Source organism: Artemia franciscana, chromosome 4 (genome assembly GCF_032884065.1).
Source record: "Artemia franciscana chromosome 4, ASM3288406v1, whole genome shotgun sequence".
In the NCBI taxonomy this organism is placed as follows: Eukaryota; Metazoa; Arthropoda; class Branchiopoda; order Anostraca; family Artemiidae; genus Artemia; species Artemia franciscana.
The window spans coordinates 27,969,266-27,986,897 of NC_088866.1; the positions used below are offsets into that span (position 1 = coordinate 27,969,266).

At 33.6% G+C, this 17,632-nt stretch overlaps 1 protein-coding gene across 1 annotated transcript in view; it reads left to right on the forward strand.

The window, feature by feature from the left end:
- Positions 1-17,632, forward strand: part of LOC136026243 (uncharacterized) — a 103,984-nt gene that overhangs the window by 18,829 nt on the left and 67,523 nt on the right. The gene's annotated exons all lie outside the window — the stretch shown is intronic.

A 17,632-nucleotide genomic window follows, 5' to 3' on the forward strand; every position in this document is an offset into this window, starting at 1 on the left:
TGTGATCTGTGATATCAGCTGGCGTCGACCCAGTTATTGCCCTCTAATGGGTACCTAAAATAGTGCTCTTTGGGTACCATGGTTATATCTGGGAGGGAGGAGGCATAGGAAGTGTCTGGTGATTTGCCCCAAACACGTATTACATTCCTGGCAGAAGGCATTGAACAAGAAGATCGGTATCGGTACCTGCACAACGCATGCCATCGGTCAGAAGAAGAAAAATTTTTCTTAAGTATAGATGAAAGAAGTAATTTGTGGCTGGCGCCCTTTACCCAAATCTCAAGGAATAGTAATTATCTCAAACGTTTACCATTCTCCGTATAATCATGGAATGATATACATTTTAGAGTCCTCCTGTCACTTAATATGGGTTTTGAACTCATTCTGCAGGTTTTCAAGAGGCTATACTCAACCACGTTAAGAAACAGCACAAAGTCAACTTTCTCATCATAGCTTTGCAATAGCGTCAATATATTTTAATTTCAAATTAAGTTCTGAAACTTTCTTGTCTAACAAGTTAATTATGCCTTATCCCTCAACAAGAGGTAAAGGGTTTGAATAAATACAAATCAAATGCTTAAATATTTATTATTATTATGACGTACATTGCATAAAGAAAATAAACAAACAATTGAATAGATTAATAATCAGTAAAGAAATGACAAAAATAATTGAATTGCGAAAATAGCGCAATATTAATAATAGTTTGAACAAAATTAATCTTTTGAACAAAATTAGCGAATGGTTTAAAGTAGATTTACTAGAGAATTTATATATTGTTTCATTATGCTTATAAAAATAACTAATTATGAACTGAAAATGAGGAAAATTAAAGTTTCAATCATCTAAAACTTCAACGCAATTTGTTAGGGTTGATTTGTTATTTTCCCCTTGTGAGATATCAAAGATTAATATCAAGCAGGATCAATGATATCGGTAAAATTTTTGAACATGCTTAAATGTCTTGAATCAGATAAGGTTTCATAACACCTATAGATCTGATAAAAAGGAATTGCATAATGTCTAAAACTTTTATTTTGAAAATAGAAACATTTTTCGTAATTCTAAAAAGATTGAGAAATCGGTTTGATCGATTGTATGATGAAACGAACACTATTTAACCTTGAAAAAATTACCTTACTACTAAAAATAGATACTGAGGAAGACTACATTAGTTAATATAGATATTCTATTTAAAAATTCCATTATCCAGGGCGCTTTTCAATGAAATTACGAAATATAGTCAAAATTAATACACCGTTCATGCTTGAAAAGAAGACTTTGGATTTGAATTGTTTGGATTCGACAGTAGTCAAGTATGCTTCTGAAGAACGGGTGCTCCAAAAAACGGAGGTAAATATTATTCCAGAGAATTTTTCGACAGATTGTTTTATGTCAAGAATACTGACGAGAGAACCGATTAGTGACGATTAGAGAGAAGATTAGTGACGGTTATTGCCTTTAAATTATTATCATGAAAGTCTTTTAATTAATTTTTACCCCTGTTTCTTCTAATTAATCTTTCTTGATGTAAGCTAACTAATGAGCCAGACAAAATGCTGTGTGAAATCCCCCGTTTGAATTTTCAGATGCTGAACTTCAAATTATATTTCTAAAATTAACTTTAATCTATCAACGTCATAATTTTATTTAAATTACATTTTGTTAAATTAAATTAATTTTGTTCATATTATACGATAGTATTAAATATATATATATATATATATATATATATATATATATATATATATATATATATATATATATATATATATATATATATATATATACGATAGTATTATATATATATATATATATATATATATATATATATATATATATATATATATATATATATATATATACATTCCTTATTTGCCTGTGTGGGGAATTGATAGAAGCTAATGTTTTCTTTCGGGAAACAGTACTATCTAGTGCTAAACAGCGAGATCAAAGCTAATGAAAAAAGCTATCGAAAAATATTACCGTTGTGTTTTTTCCGATTTTTTTTTTCTCAAAAACTACTTTGTCGAAAAAGTAAAAAAGGTATTGCTTGTGTACATTTTCTCAAAAACAGCCATCGATCTGCATGGTAATGCGGTCAGGATAACCAGGTTTTTATTTACAATGTTTGAGTACACCCTAGAGGAGATGAATAAAAAGTAGACACATTACTGCTTCTCATGAAAAAAAGCGATTTTTTTTTGCTGTGCAAGATGAAAGGACTTTAACACTTTTGTAAGAAGTTTTCAGCTGAGAAAATTCTAATTGTGTAATTTTCCGTTTCAGTCTAACACCATTGTCGAGAGGTTTCAAGTCATTTTTCGAAATTTCCATGACTTTGTTTTTGCAATAACCTTTTACCATTAAAATTAAGCGAAATAATGGTTAACATTACTGAATAACCTTTTAATAGCTATTAATATCAATAAGGGTAGTTTAAAAACTGAAGAATCAGCCAGATTTCAGAAAATGTCAGGTTGGATGTAAACAAACTTCGAACTTTGATCAAAATCCAAATTTCATTAAACAAAAATCAATGTGGTTCTAAGAATGAGAAAGTGTGGATTGTTTCAAAGTAGTTTCTTGGATATTTTTTTTTTTTTATCTTCCTTCAATTGGTCCTGGGTCTAGAAGATTATATTTATATATATATATATATATATATATATATATATATATATATATATATATATATATATATATATATATATATATATATATATATATATATATATATATATATATATATATATATATATGTATATATTATCCATATTTGAGTGTTAATAATTCACTGCAGGTGATAGATTCTTTAACAAAAGAACTGAGCTAAAAGAATTGAGTCTTTCGATTTTGCGACAATGTATACTAATTTATCACTTAATGTAGTGTTAGATAATTTAAAAACGGTTATCAAGAAATATTTCCTCTTATCTAGTAAAAGGTTCTTAAAAATAGACTCTTATAATAAAAAAGCTATATGGACAAATTGCTTTAAGACTACAGTTAGCTTGAGATGTTACAGCTTGGATATGATTTTTGAGTTATTAGAATTTGTTTTATACAATACTTATATAAGATTTGGTGGTGATTTATACAAGACAATCGTTGGGGGGGGGGGGGGAATGCCAGCCCATTTATAGCTGACTTGTTTTTAAGTCAACTAGAATATAAATATATGATGGATATGAATAATCCAAGCAATTTAAAACATGTTTTGTCAAATAATAAAAGATATTTAGATGATATTTTGGTCTTAAATTGTAAGGATTTCATTGACATTTCTAAAAATATATATCCATCCGAGCTTACTCTTGAACCTAGTCATGGCGCTGGTCTTGAATATCATTTCTTAGATTTAAATATTAATATTTCTGATAATAATAAATTAAGTTTTAAAATGTATAATAAAACGGATGATTTTGATTTTGAAGTGATTAGTTTCCCATTCCCTGAAAGTAACATACACTCAAATATCACCTATTGGGCGTTTTTCTCACAGTTACTTCGTTATGCAAGGATTTGTAGTAATTATATTGATTTTAAAAATAGATGTAAAATCTTAAGCCAAAAATTGATATTAATTCATTCAGGTTTTTTGCAAAGAGTTAATATTTGTGATTTGGTAAAATTTATCACATTTAGTTTACCTATTGTTGCTGAAAAGAGGAGTATATTAACAGGATAAGCTTGTTTTGGTGTTACTTGGTTGTTTTACATTTGCTGGGTTTTATTTTCATAGGCATGTATTTTGGGGGTGATACCTGACACGGGGATTCCATGGATATTCTGTGGTAGGCACAACACTTGATTGGGTAGACAATTTGAAGTGCCGAAACCCTATAGGCAAGTGTATTCTCCTGATGAGCCCTTGTGTTGGGTTGTTGCCTTTGAATTATTTGTCTTTACTGTTTTATTCTTTGGTAAATGACGACTTATACTTATTGACGACATGACTGCCTCTCCATGGATTATTCTTTATGGTTGGTTGTGTATGGCTATGCTGTTTGACCTATGTGGTTGTATGGATGAGTAGGGTTAAGGCTTCATTCAAGTGCTGGTCTATATTAATCACTAATTTAGGAAAACATTTTTCCCTTTCTCCTTCTATCCCCTTTTTTTCTTTTTTTTTCTTTTTTTTTAATGTGTTTGTGCTGTTGTATTGATGATTTCTCTTTTCGTTATATAAATATATATATATATATATATATATATATATATATATATATATATATATATATATATATATATATATATATATATATATATATCTGTACTTGAAGCATACGTTGTTTTTGAAGAGGCTTTAAACTATCTAATGTTTATGAGAAAACAGTGTCAATGCAACTTTTGGTATTTTGAAGATTTTTCTTTTTTGCTTTTTTGTGATGAGATTGCTGAAGCTTTATACATACCTCACACAGAGGCGCCATTTGGGCCAAATCTTGGGGTGGGCATGAACTCCATCTTGGCCCCGCCCCCAACTCAATTGGTGTCGCGTAAGAAAAAAGGTTTTTATTGGGTTTTGGCTGGACATCGATCGAATATTCTAAGAAAAAGCGCATTTTGAGCACCCGTGTGTTGCTTGGAAATGTACTGTAAGCTAATGTGGAACTCAGCCACACTGACCTCTAGGATTAATTATAATATCGAAGATCACAATCAACGGGGTTAAGTGATTAGACTGAAAGTGGAAAATTCAACCAGACTACAGGCTGGCCTTCCCCAACAAGAAACTTTCATATTTAAGTAAACAATACATCGGTGAAAGTAATCTTCATTAACATGCTCAGGTTTGTAACCAAACTCCCGGTTTTCCTTCGGCAGAAATCTTTCCAATCAAATATATCTAAAAAAAAAGGAAAAACATAACAAGAGAAAAAAAATATTGCAACACCCAAGGTAACAGGGGGGAACCGCCAAAGTTTCATCTTTGTAAAATTGTCAACAAGCTGGTCGTACTCCAATTTTTTACTAAATCCTTCTCTGCAAATATCAAAAGGAGGTGACTGAGACGATCATCTCCTGTTGTAGACTGCAGGTAGTTTTTCACTATTTATAGGCTAGAAAACAAACGCTCATTGCTCGCTGTTGTCGCAGGAAGTGTGGCAGCAATACGAAGTACTTTAATTACTTCTCAATAAGCCACTGTTAATGCCTGAAGATGGTCGACAATGTCTAGGAAGTTTTTCGACTTTTTCTCCTCATCGAGCAAGAAACGGTTGGCAAAACCAGCTTGAGATTCGAGAAGAATGTCGTCGATATCTGGCGTAAAGAGCGGAGAAACGCTTGAGCAACTCTGTGTCCCCAAAGGTCGTCAGGTAATTACGCTCTTTGGATAATAGGCGTCCAGTAACTTCAAATCAATTGAACAGAATGGATTATGTTGGACATAATGGATTATTATGGCCGGCAAAGGGCCCTTTGTGATGGAGGCTTGGACCCCCTGGAAAATCTGGGGTGGGCATTTACCCACCCCTGACCCCCCCCCCAAATGGCGCCTCTGACCTCACACAATATGGCCATCAGACCCCTAATGCATAAATGGTCCATGTCCAGTTAAGAGTGTTCAGTCAAGTGCAGCGGCGGCACAATAGAAGATTTGCTCTGGAGGCCAAAGCCCTACCCCTACGTGTGCAAAATGATACATGAGACTGTACTCTTTGATCATATAGTGACCATATATAAGCATTGATTCAAGTTTTATTTCTAAAGGCCAGAGGAGCTAACTTAAGCAGCTTTACTGTTGGCTTAAGAAATTGTTGTTTTGTCCCTCTGTTTGTTGTGCGAAAGAAAATAAGCATTTAAATGGACTGGGATTTCGTCAAAGAAATATTGGATAAAGACCAAAAATATTTTTTGTTTTCAGTTTTAATGTTGCTCTGTACTTTCAGTTGATAAAACTTGTTTTTTGTATTTATTTTCTCATCGTTTTTTAAATAATGCTTTGAAATTTGGTGCCCCCTACATGGAATGTTTTCTTCCCCCATGACAAAGTCCTGAATGGAAAGATCCTCCCAAGTAACTTTCTCCCTGGAACTCCCTACCAGAAAAAATCCCCTCTGAATTTGTCTGTATACATCCCAATAACACACTTATTTTTGGTCACTTAGAAAGAGCACTACAAATTTTAAAATCTGTTTAATTGGGCCATCTTATGATATTTTAGGACCACTTGGTTGATACGGTCACCTCTGGAAAAAAAAACACGTATCTGTGATCTTTCTTCTGGCAAAAAATACTTGATTCTACATTTTTGCGAATAGGAGCTTGAAACCTATATAGTGAGGTTCTCTGATCTGATGGTGTTACTTTCATTAATATTCTATAATTTTTGGGGGGTTTTCCCCTTTTTTCGACAATAAGAAAAATTTTCTCAGACTCGTAACTTTTGATGGGTAAAATTAAACTCGATAAAACTTCTTTATTTGAAAATATAGAAAATTTATAATATTTAAATATATTGAAAATTTTCTTTATTTATCTTCTTAATTTCTCTTTTGATGTATCTATTGGTATCAAAATTCCCTTTTTTAGAGTTTCGGTTACTATTGAGCCGCGCTCCTTACTTAAAGTTCGTTACAACGAACTGTTTGAGATACTGGACTAAACTAGCATGAAGTAATGATGTTAAGATTAATCTAATTTTCGTTTGATTTTTATTGAAATGTTTTTTTTTGTCTTTTAGTCATTTTTATGGTTTCGTTTTAGATTTTTTTTGTGTGTGTGTGTGTTTGTGTGTGTTCTGCCAGGAACGGCTATTATATATCTAAAGTATTTACTTGTGTTGAACTGTTTGACACTGTTTGACAGGCTTTTAGAATATGTGTTTTCATTTTATCAATATTATATATTTCTAGAGCACTAATAGATTCAACAGCTAATATGATTTTGACGTTCACTGTAACTTTGGTACTTCCGACACCAGACACGGGAGGGAGATAGGCTACAAACTTGGCCCCTAGTAATGAGACAATATCAACGATGTACTAAATATTTTTTCCCACCATTGAATTTAAGGCTAATGGTCTTTTTTGTTCCCGCCCAATTTCTGAAACAGATTCTAAGAATCTTAATAACGCCACTGCTAGTATCTATTCGATAGCAAACTCGTTTATGAGACTTGACAAAAACATAAACAAGTGGGAGAAAAAAACAAAAGATGTTTGTTTAGCAAAAGCACGTTAGATTCTACGGAGATTAATTTAAATGAACAGGTTATGTAAAAGAAAATATACCCACTGCTGAGCTAAAAATAGTGTTTTCTTTTGCACATCAATTTAAAGGGTAATCCTATATTTTTTCGCTCAGAGATTTTGATTCGATGTGCATTGAATGCAAATGGTAGAACTTGTACGAAAAGTAGACAAATCTTTTATTTTCGAGATGGGTGTCTGCTTTGAAATGTAAAGCGTGAACTCTCCCAAACCTCAACCGAGACCGAGTCCGTTTGGAAATGAAAATTGTTTGGCTATTGGGAGAACCCTTGGGTATTGAGAATTGCAAGCAGTTAGCCAGGTGGGTGAAACACCCACCTGGCTATTTTCTTTTAATCTTCAGTTCTCGAAGTCCACCAGTCCCCAAACTTAAACCTCGTCATGTTACTTCTGAATTCCTTTTTACAAATTGTGATGAAAATGAAATAAATGAAATAATTATGTGTATGAAATAACAATCCTGTGGAGTAGATGAAGTATCGTTAAAGCAACAAAAACAATTGTTATTTCTATTTTGACTCATCTGATTAATTTATCACTTGAAGAGGGAACTTTTCCAGAAAGACTTAAATTAGCCTGAGTGCTACCCCTTCACAAAGGGAAGTCAAAAAATGAACCGAGTAATTACCGATCCATTTCTATTTTACCTTTTTTTCGAAGATTTATGAGAAAGTAGTCCATGAAAGAATGTATGATTACCTCCAGGAGTAGAATCTTCTGTGCGATACCCAACTTGGCTTTCGCAAAGGACTTTCTACGGATATGCACCAGCTATCTGGAATTCAATCCCCTTGGAAATCCGGAACTCAAATAACCTTACTACCTTCAAGCGAGCAGTGAAGGGTCGTTCCAGAAATACTGTTTAGATTTGAATATCATGCGGTCCTCCTCTTTTCGATCTTTTCTTTTATTTTCTCTTTTTTCTTTTCTTTCTCTTCGTCACTCCCCTTTTTTCTCTTTTTTTTCTTTTTTGATAAATCCAGTTGATTCGTTGTTTCTGTTAGTTGATTGTTTAATTATTCTTTAGTTAAGTTTCTGCCCTAGTCAAGCACTTTTGTGCTTTCCTGGCAGATTATGTACATGGAATTATGTGTTTTTATTTAAATATATATGATTGAATTGAATTGAAGAATTCCTGCGAACAAAACTCTAGCACAGCTTGCATCAAACAATAAGTGCGTAATTGGTAATTTGATGTGTGTGTGTAGACTTGTTCCTGTGTTTGCGTACGTTTGTGTTTTTGTGCTCCTCAATCTCATCCTGCTAAATAACTAAGAAGACTAATCCGCCATTCCATCATAAATTTACTATGAAAAAGTAGCACATAAACAGAATTGATGGAAATAAAACTAATTTATTGGGAAGATAACAAGAGGAAAAGTTTGTGTAAAACGAAAAACTCAATGCATACCCGTACTAATGAACTTATTTTGGAAGAAATATAGCCTCTCAGGCGCATACGGGTTAAAGCACATAAAAAAGAATTTTTATTGAAATAGAAGAAAAGCGATAACAGTAAAAAGTTTGGGATTTCCCAAAAGGAATTTAAAAACCCTTGTCCATCGTATCTGCCCCCATTAAAATACAACAACGAAAACAAACAGTCCGCACATGCAAAAGTAAACTACCCAAAGAAAAAGGATGAATGTTTGAGAGGTTTTTCACTCTCAGAAATCATATACCTCAGGTGGCTAGTACCAAGCATGGCAGAAGTGTGCCAAGCATAGCGGAACTGTGAGAACAGTACTAAGAATGAATGATCTGTGCCAAGCATGACATAAGTATCCCAAGCATGGCAGATGTCTGCTAAGTCTGATACAAGATCGTGATTTCATAGCAATCTGGGAATGTACATTATACAATTAGGCTAGTGAGTTAAGTAATTGAAAATTAAAGAGCCATTTGAAACAGACGGACAGAAAATAAAATCCTTCAATGATCTAAATGTGAAACGGTCAAACATTACTGTCTATGCATAATTGACTGAAAATGAAGAGAAATAAAAATAAATAATTATACCAAACATAAAAGAAATGGGTACTGCTATATACAAATAATTAAATCCTAAACGATTAAAAATTAAAATGAGTGCTAAAGTTAAACCAAAAAGGACACAAATTACTGCCCATAGGAATTCGACTAGAGTTCCGTTCTAACCGTAAACCAAAATAAAAAATTGTCGCTAAATAGAATCTGTAAACCTTAATTGTTGATGTTTCCTGTAATTAGTATATTAAACACTAAATAATTATACATTACACATTCAGTTCATTTTCAATATCTTTCCAGTCACCTTGATTTTTATAGTGGTTTTTTTTTGTCAGTATTTTGGAATTAATAAGATGAAAGCTATTTTCCTTGTAATAAGATTAGGGCATTAACGTTATTTTGTGTTAGGGCGAGATGCACAAGATTTCGGAAAGAAACTTAAAGACGCTTTAATTAAATACCAAAAATGAACGAATTGTACAGAAAACGTAATAATTGTAGGAAAAACTATAAAAATCACAAATACTAAGCCCAAGTAACATACAAGAAATTTATAAGAAAAAAACTAAAATTGTTTGTATTAAATGTATTTAATATACTTCAGACCAGATAAGAAACTTCATTATTTTTGGACATTGACGAAGAATGAGACAGAAATTTATGGAGGAAAAAATAATTTTCCTTGCCAATATTTTTTAACACATTTTTTTTTATCAAACACGAAGATTTATCTATTCCAAATCAGACCAAATTATTTCTTCAAAATCACTGTTTTCATGCATTGAGTTCCTGGTAAATTCACTGTTCTCCCCCGATCCCTTCTGTGCGTTTTTTTTCTTGCTGTTCACTTCAACTCGACTCAACCTTCTTTTTTTTCCTCTTTTTATTTCTTGAGACAAGCTTGAGTCCTTCGGTTGGTGGGCTGTTGTACATTTTACAGACACAGGTTCTCTGATTTCCATATTCCTTGCAACCCTTGAGTCTAAAATTTCAGGAAGTAAGGATTCATTCCAGAAGGCTTCAAGCTTCGGAAATATTTTTTCCCAGTAGTCTTTCGATCGGTGAACTGTAATTATTTCCCAATCCTCAATAGAGTTATAAACTATTAAGTGGCATACCATTTTATCCAGTATCTCGAGTTGGCCTTGTATCTGGGCGAAATACCTGTGATTTTTTTTTAGCTGAAGACCTTCACTGGATAATTCAAGAAAAAATGCTTTAACTAAATTTTTTGACTGGGCCACATCATAAATGGTTTTGAACTCTGGTATATTATGCACCGTTTTTATCTCTATAGGTGTGCCATTAGGGAGCAGCCCATCTACAGATGCAGCAAGATACTGATACTGTGGATGCACACTGAGTCCTATTTGATCTCCCTTTACGACTTTTAAGTTGAATTTGTTTTCATATGCTTCTAGTGCCACTACTTCTAAATCTAAGCCCTTTTTCATTAGGGCAGAGCAGAATCTAGGTCCCAAGTTTCGAATTTGCTTAACAATTGGGGCAACTCTGGTGCTGTTTTTTCTGGTTGCAATTCTGTGGAAGTAACTACTAGTTATTCTCTTAGATCTTTCTTCAACCCAAGTGTCATTTTTGGATTGGCCCTTGGTACTGTTGAACAAACAGCTTATACTGGCAAAATCCAATTTTAAATTCTCGTCAGTATATTTTTGTATGGCCAAATTCATTTCATCAGAATTCATGTCTGGCTTATTGCAATTTGGTCCATAGTCACGATTACCAAAGTTATAGTTTCTATTTTTTAACTTAGCAACGTGTTTTCCTCCAAGAGCACTATAATAACTGGTCAAATTACGTTTAGATATTACACGGAGTTTAGCCGTTTTATTACAATATTTTTTTGTTACGCTAGAAGGACTAAGCCCAAAAATATTTTTCCAAGCTAATTGATGCCATTTTGGACCTGAATTATAAGCAAGACTTGCTCCATGAACTCTTGCATGATATGAACCTCGTTTAGACCGGCTTATTTGCTTTCCTCCGATGAATTTAGCAACAACTGACATGTAGCTTTCAGCTAAGTTTGTAGTTGCGTCATTTCGAAGCTGCTCTGCTTTTCGACACACAATATCGACCTCTGTCATAACATCTTCAAACACGTGCAGGGGAAAATTATTCCACCGATCTTCTATTTTACTATTCACGGTCAATTCAGCAATCTTAGGACATCCAGAATCACATTTTGTGTGGTTTCCGAAAACATTTTACGGACCTCTTTTTAACAAGATTTTCAATTCTTCTGCTGTTCCATTATTTTCAGAATTTATTTTTATCGCACCCCTTAAATTTTTTGTCAGTTGCTGGATAATTCCTCGGGGAAGACATTTTGTGTACAAACCTTTTTTATTTTTGCACAAATTATATAGATGGGCTGTATAGTTTTTTGTGACGTGATTTGCACATTCATGTTTCCGTATGTTGGAACCGTAGGAAACACTTTGTTTTAGCTTATAAAAAACACTGGAATCACCGTCACCGATAAATTCTAAAAACTGTAATCCGTGCATCTCCTCACTGGAACGAAAGCCTTCAACTAGAATATCTGTTTCCATGCTCCTTGAATTTCCGTTATAATTCAGAAAGCAGAAATGATCTTTGGGAATTACTTTGGCGTTTGCAGAAGAAAAACATATATAACAGTATTTATTTTTTATGCCAACATATAACAGTTTTTTCGTAAATGCATCTATGATAACTGCAACACATCCTTTGGCCGAATAATCGTGTCCTTTGCTACGCTTATTCCAGCCTCCATCACATATCACTTTTGTCCAGTATGAGTCCTCCTTATACCTATCATCATGAATGGCTGATTTTAAGGCCTCTCGTCCATTTTCTAGCAAAATTTCCGATAAACTATTCATCCAAGCATTACCAAGCTGCCTTTCAATACGGGAATAAACTATTCGTGACATTGGTTTCACTCCAAGCACCCCGAAGAATTCACACAGTGTAGAATACCCTCCTCCACTACCCATGGCTCCCCAAACAGCCTTCGAATTCAAGCAGCCTTTAAGACTTGATTTTTTTTCGGAAAAAGCAACCTGTGTCTGGTCCGTAAAACTTGAAAGATATTCTTTTACGCTTGTTGCTGGACATTCTGGTTCACCTTTAATCCTCTTTTCCCAGTTACACTTATTACACTTAACTTTCAGTTCAGTTTTCAGGCCTTTCTTTTCTAATTGCTTTATAATCAATTTTCCGTGATCGCAACTGATTTTGTGTCTGAATGCTGAAATTACTTCAGCAAGGAAATACCTTAGATTCACAATGCAGTTTCCATCTGGAATTCCAGATAAGTCTATCTCAGTATTCGTATCGGGGCAATCAACACCGTAAGAACCACTACCGTTTCCCAATTTATTTGAATCGTCTATGAGAGGATTTGCTGAAAATTCTTCTGAAATTTTCGATCCATTTGACAAATTATCTTTATCTTGTTCTCCAAGCAGCACCTTTCTAAAAAAAATGAAAAGAACCATAGAAAAACAAAACAGCGACCCGGCTCAATAGTAAACGAAAGTCTAAAAAACGAAATTTTGATACTAATAAATACGTCAAAAGAATCGGATTTTAATTAAATTTAGTCCTACCCATCAAAAGATAAGAGCCTGAGAAAATTTGTCTTATTTTGGAAAAAAGGGGGAAACACGCCCTAAAAGTCATAGAATTGTTTTGCCAGAAGACTGATCAAGGGTGCGTGTTTATTTGTTTTTTGTTTTCTTTTTCCCAGGGGTGATTGTATCGACCCATTGGTCCTAGGGTGTTGCAAGAGGGCTCATTTTAATGAAAATGAAAAGTTCCAGTGCCCTTTTTAAGCGACCAAAAATTGGAGGGCACCTAGGCCCCCTCCCACTTTCATTTTTTTTCTCAAAGTCAACAGATCAAAATTTTGAGATAGCCATTTTCTTAAGCATAGTCAAAAAACATAATAAGATGTCTTTGGGGACGACTTACTCCCCCATAGTTCCCGGGGGAGGGGCTACAAGTTATAAACTTTGATCAGTGTTTACCTTGACCTGATGCCCACTTAATTGGACAATCTGTCTTGGCTTTTTCTACAATTGGCCATGACTTGACTTTTCCCACAACTATTCCTTTTAATTAAAAGTCAACGGTTGAGGGGTTTTGGCTGAGGGGGGGGGGGGGGGGTAGAGGGGAGGGAGCTACGTTGAAGGATCTTTACTTAGAGGAATTTGTCACGAGGGAAAAGAAATTCAATGAAGGGGCATAGGATTTTCTAGCATTATTAAAAAAAACACTGAAAAAATAATAATGAAGAAGTTTTTCAACTGAAAGTAAGGAGCAGCATTAAAACATAAAACGAACAGAAATTATTACGCATATGAGGGGTTCATCTCCTCCTAAATACCTCGCTCTTTCCGTTAAAGTAATTTCAACTATATATTCTACGGACTTGGTGATTCTAGGGTCATTCTTAAAGAACCGGGAGAAAATTTAAGCTTTAGTGTAAAGAGCGAGGTATTGACGAAAGGGCAAACCCCCTCATATATGTAATACAAATATACAAAGTTCTAGGTGCTTTTATAAGTTACCAAAAATTGGAGGGCAACTAGACCTCCTCCCCCACCCCATTTTCTTCAAAATCGTCAGAACGAAAATATGAGAAAGCCATTTAGACAAAAAAAGATATGCAAATTTCGTTGTGCGGTTAGCCAAATCAAAACATGCATTAATTTAAAAACGTTCAGAAATTACATAAAAAAAACAGTTTTTTTTAACTTCAAGTAAGGAGCGTCATTAAAACTTAAAACGAACAGAAATTATTCCGTATATGAAAGGGGTAGTCCCCTCCTCAACGCCTCGCTCTTTACGCTAAAGTTTCTTATTGTTTTAAAAAGTATAGTTGTGAGAAAGAGTCAAACTTTAGCGTAGAGAGCGGGACATTGAGGGACTACCCCCTTTCATAAACGGAATAATTTTTGTTCGTTTTAATGTCGCTCCTTACATGCAGTTAAAAAAAACTTGTTTTTTTTTTTATTTAATGGACAAGAGGGAATGAAACTTGTATATGTAATTTTTACTTACCGGTATTTTAAATTCAGCCACCTTTTGTTGATAATTTTCTTCCTCATATCTCAAATGTCTTATTGACTTCAGTTGACAAGTCAACTAATCAGAGACACAATGCCTTGGAGGCGTAATGCCTAAAATTGGATAAGAATCCCGCCTTTTTTTCTATTGGCTGATGAACAACGCTATTAAGCCGGAAACAGGGGTAAAATAAGTAAAAAGTAAGCACATTTTGAAATTGTATTTTTCTGATTTTGCTTTCAAACTATTTATGATAGACATCAGAAATTTTCTGTAATGGTTGTAGATTATAAAATCTACATATGATCCAAAATTCTACCCTCTGGAGCCAACTTCATACCTTCTAGCAAGAAAAATGTTGAAAATTAAAAATAATTTTTTGCACCGTTAAAAATAAAAATATAACAATTCTGCAACCAACATTTTTTTTTAAATACTGGCAGGATGAACTAAAAAAAAAATCTACTGTCATTTCCCATCCACTAAATTTTTATTCACCAAACTAAAATAACTTCATTTCTTTTTTTTGCACAATAGGTAAAGCATATACAGAAAAAGTGAAACCAACATTTTTTTCCTTTTTAACTCGAGAGTCATCAAAAAAAATCAGTTCAAAATCACCAAAATCGCAGAAGTTATTCATGATTTTCTATCATAGGAGAAATAGCATTGGACACAAATTAAGACCATTAGCCTTAAATGCATTATAATGAGCTTTTGGTTCAATTAATTCCTACTTATTCAGACCTGGCTCTTAATGAACCTTTTTATTGCGAATAAAACAAAACAGTTTTCTAAGCGGCAATTACTGCAGTTTAATGGGACTCAAGTGGGAGTTGCAGTTTAAATTCTCAGTTGTGTTAGAAGTCTTAGTGAAGGAATAGTGATATTAGTGAGTCATGATTTAATAGTTCTCAAAAACGAAGGCAGTCTTTAAACGGAGTTTATGCAGTATATTGAATTTTTCGTAACATTATAACGAAAAAAAAAATCGGGCTCAGTAATTGGCTAGTAGTAAGATACAAATGGCAGTCTATGCATTTAGTAACAATCCGAGTCACTTTAGCTATGAACACCATCCTAAAACCCCCTAAAGGACGTTAATGTTCACGTGTAAAATGATTTGCAATATATATATATATATATATATATATATATATATATATATATATATATATATATATATATATATATATATATATATATATATATATATATAAATAAGTTGTCTGTGTGTGTGTGTGTGTCTGTCGAGTGACGTCATGTTTGTGTGTCGACTGACAGCATGTTTGTTGATTGACAAAATTACACACTGGGACATCGGGACACAAATGACGACCGGAACACCGGGACATAGGGAATATAAATGACGACCGGGACACTCTCAGAGAAAGCGACTGGGACACAAGGAATGTTCGATTGGCAATCACCATCAACAAAGCACCGGGACACAAATAACGACCGGGACACAGGGAATATAAATGACGACCAGGACACTCAAAGAGAAATTACAGACCGGGACACCGGAACACAAATGATGATCGGGATAAAAATGACGACTGGGACACCGCGACACAGGGAATATAAATGACGACCGCGACACTCAAAGAGAAATTAAAGACTGGGACACCGGGACACAAATGACGACCGGGACACAGGGAAACAACAACAACAAGGACGCCGGGGGGCACAGGGGGATATATAAATGACGACAGGGACACAGGGAATGTTCGATTAGCAATCACCATCAACAAAGCTCAAGGGCAATCATTAGAATAATGAGGTATAGATCTGAATACAGATTGTTTTTTCCCATGGAAAATTATATGTTGCATGTTCAAGAGTCGGTAAACCTGACAATCTATTTATATGCACAGACAATGGGACATCCAAGAATGCTGTACATTCGCAAGTTTCACGTAGTTAAAAATATATATATATGTATATATATATATATATATATATATATATATATATATATATATATATATATATATATATATATATATATATATATATATATATATACATATATATATATATATATATATATATATGTATATATATATATATATATATATATATATATATATATATATATATATATATATATATATATATATATGTATATATATATATATATATATATATATATATATATATATATATATATATATATATATATATATATATATATATATGTATATATATATATATATATATATATATATATATATATATATATATATGCGAGAGCTTAAGGATTGAGTCGTATGCTGTGGGATAAAATTAAGAAAATCCATTTGGCAACATTAGACACAATAAATTATTTAGACCCCCTGCCCTCCTAAGACAAAGAAGTTTACATAAAAACTATTGACTTATTTATCTAGTGCTTCTTTTTTAGAAGTGACGAGAGCCGGACAAGATCCTATGGCCACGAGAAAATTTCTAAAAAGTGTGTAAAAGGCCATTTTAGACAACAAACAAGAGCTAAGAGCTCATATGGCACTTTTGACGAGATCGGATAAGCCAAGAGCTCATATGGTATAAGCTCTAGCAAAATTCTAAGAATCAATAGACTGATTTAAAAGGAAAATCAGAGGCTTAGTGCCGGTTGCGATTTAAAATAAGAGCTCTGAGGCACGAGGTCCTTCTAAATATCAAAATTCATTAAGATCCAATCACATATTCGTAAGTTTAAAATACATCATTTTTTCTAATTTTTCCTCAGTTTCCAATAATTACATCCCTCCCTTTTCACCCCCTATATCCTGGATCCAATTCGAACTGAAAATCGAGCATCTGGGACATAAAATCTTTCTGTATATCAAGTTTCGTTAAGATCCGATCACCCATTCGTAAGATAAAGATACCTCAATTTTCAGGATTTCCCATCCCTCCCACCCCCCCCCCCCCCCAGTTAGTTGAATTGGATAAACAAATATTATCAAGTCAACTTGTGCAGGTCCCTGACATTCCTACCAATTTTTATCGTCCTAGCACGTTCAGAAGACCCGAACACGCCAAAGCACTGAAAATCCCCCCAACTCCCCCAAAGATAGCGGATCCGGTCCGGTTATTTTAATCACGTATCAAGGACCTGTTATTTTTCTTCTCATCAAGTTTCATCCCGATCTCTCCACTAAGCGTTTTCCAAGATTTCTGATATGCCCCTCCAGCTTCCCCCCCCCCCAATGTAACCGGATCTGGTCGGAATTTCAAATAAGGGCTCTGAAGCACAAGATCCTTCGAAATATTAAATTTCACTAAAATACGATCATCCGTTGGTAAGTTGAAAATACCTCATTTTTTCTAATTTTTTCGAGTTAACCGTCCCTCCA